The sequence below is a fragment of the Panthera onca genome, chromosome E2 (assembly GCF_046562875.1).
Source record: "Panthera onca isolate mPanOnc1 chromosome E2, mPanOnc1 haplotype 2, whole genome shotgun sequence".
Classification (NCBI taxonomy): domain Eukaryota; kingdom Metazoa; phylum Chordata; class Mammalia; order Carnivora; family Felidae; genus Panthera; species Panthera onca.
This window is the reverse complement of record NC_138353.1, coordinates 18,812,196-18,814,725: the sequence shown is the minus strand read 5'-3', so window position 1 is coordinate 18,814,725 and position 2,530 is coordinate 18,812,196. Positions and strand designations below refer to the sequence as shown.

General features: G+C 44.8%; 1 protein-coding gene across 4 annotated transcripts in view; it reads left to right on the top strand.

Annotated features, from left to right (window-relative positions):
• The window catches only part of GARRE1 (granule associated Rac and RHOG effector 1), an 83,997-nt gene extending 81,882 nt beyond the window's left edge, over positions 1-2,115 (top strand). For all 4 annotated transcript variants that reach the window (XM_060650940.2, XM_060650939.2, XM_060650942.2 and 1 more), the window contains one exon: positions 1-2,115. This exon is cut by the window's left edge and continues 505 nt beyond it. The gene's annotated coding sequence lies outside the window, so the exon portion shown is untranslated.
• The last annotated feature ends 415 nt before the right edge of the window (positions 2,116-2,530 follow it).

Below are 2,530 nucleotides of genomic sequence, written 5' to 3'. Positions count from 1 at the left end.
GGAGACAGGTTTCTGACCCTCAGGGAGATGCTGGGGGATCTTTGAGCTTAATAAGCTCCTCCGGTGATTCTGATGCAGGTGGGCCAGAGGCCACACTTTGAGAAACACAGCTCTCTAGTTTGTAGTCCCACTGTGTGTGTTGGGAAGGCATCAGGCCTAAAGGCTGAGAGCAAAACTGACCATTCTTCTGAAACCCTCCCCTCCCCCTTCTTAACGCATTGAGTGATGACCACACCAGTCACTGTATTTTATAGCTATTTTTCATATAGGTTTTTAGTTAAAACATCTCCTGCCCCAAATGCATTGAAGATTTTAAGATAACAAATATAGAGGCCGGAGGTTTGTTCAACACTATCTTTATTTAAGCTTAAACAAAATGGGCAAAGTATAGAATATTTGTGATCGGAAGCAATCACCTGGGTTTTCTGTGGGTGGGCAGCCCCTCACCACCCCAGCAGCACCCAAGGGGTGCAGTCTTTACCGGATTTACAAAAGCAGGATCGTAAAACTGATGTCAGAGGCATATTCCTGATGGTGCATGGAGATGAGCCAGCTGGCTGCTGTCCGTGTGCAGAGTCAGGCTGCACCTGCTGCCCTCAGATCCACACATGGCCAGAGGCTTTGACACGGTCTCGGAACGTGGGGGTGTGATCAAGAGGCTGCACAGACACACCTGCACTTGAAATTGCAGTTAACATTTGTGAGCTGGCTCAAGACAAACCAATTACGATGTAGACAGGAATTAATTTAAAGTCTTTTCTTTAGAAAAACACAAACAAAAAACCACCTCATTTTCAGTTAACATGTGCCATTAAATAGATGACATCCTGTGGATTTAAGGATATTTTCCAGCCAGAATGGATCCAGAAGAATTGAATGGTGCTTAAATTGAGAAATAATAATAAATATATCTATATAGAATAGACATATCCCACTGTATATTAATTGAGGTTACAGAAGTTCTTTATATAAAACTTATTTAAATTTTTCATATTTCATCTTTGAAAAAGTCTAATTGAGAAAAATCCATAATATTTTCTGGTATGAAAGTTTGACAGTATTAATATTTTTTTTATATTTTCTTAAATCATTAAACCATTTTAATATATATGTTAACTACTAATAAATGGTTTATTCTTTCTAACTCCACATAAGCTTTTCCAGCGAAGATTGTAATAACACATTTATGTTCTCATTTTTCTACAGATATAAGTAAATTTATATTTAAAAATACCAAAAAGAAAAAAGATATACGTATATGTATGTATACACACCAATTCAAGAGGCCCCTTAGGGTGTCTGAGCCCAGCCATCTGAGTTCTTAGCACTGTGTTGCCAGGCTGCTCCCAGGGCTCGGGTGTCGTCTTTTGTGCTGTGGGGGTTGCCATTGCTGCCTGTACTTCTGATCCTTTCACCGCGGGTTCCGAACATTCACCTCACCACGTTTACAGAGAACTATTTTGTACATAGACTTCCAGGCACGTGCTTTGCGCCCACCCCGCGTGGCCCTTGTCTGTGTTAGCCGTCGGTGTGTGCACTGATCTCTGTTGAAGTTGTTTGTGGCTGTTTCCCTCGTAAGATAGTTTTCTGTTCCCTTCAGTAGCGTGTCCCCAGTCCCTTGTATTTCAAGTTCTATTATACTGAAGTACTCTTGTTTTAATAGTGCCTCCCCAAGGACCTCACCCTGGACAGAGGTCAGCCCTTGACGCCCCAGTGCAGGTGACGTCGACACCGCTAATTGTCACTTTCCAGTCTGTTTTGCTCGACTAAGCAGGACATTTCGTAATTGCATCTCCGTGGGCTGTGAGACTGTGTGAAACTGTTTGTGTGGTCTCCTTGCAGGTGCTGTGTTCTCAGCACCACCTTGCTCTGAACACTGGTTATTCCAGGTGCTGCGCTCGGCAGAGGGGTCTCGCCAAAGCGCATGTGTGTGCGTGTGTGAGTGTGTGTGTCCTTTGCATGGCCGGGCGTGGCCGCCTTGCTCGGGCATCAGCAGGACATCGTGTGAATAGTTACAACGCTTCCAAACTGGAACTCTACATTTTGTATCTTACTTTTAAAGCTCCTATAAGTAAAGTAACTATTGGCTTTATTAAAAATATACATTTAATAATATCTTGTATCTCTGTTTAAAATGAACTGCAGCAGACATGTGAGAAGCCCTGCCTGATTCATTACTTTGAAAAGCTGCACCCACGTTGCTTTTGAGGTCAGTTTGTCCTCTGATTCTGAGACTTCGCAAGAGGAAAGAACCCTGGGAGTGTTGGGATGAGCTGGGGTGGGTGGGTGGGCAGGAAGCTGACAACTACCGCACGTCTCCAGCCGGCTTCACTAAGGCCAAAGGAGATCCGGATAGACGTCTGTGAGGACAGAGCCAGCGTCACGGTGAAGGAGCCACCTGGAGGGATGCAAGTTCTCTCCTTGGGTTGTGGTCCGCCAGTACCCCCATTCCACCAGCCAGGGGCGCTGTGAGCTGCCCAACCAGCCTTTCCAAGGAGCAGACCCAGGGATGAGCTCTCCCCTTGCTCCA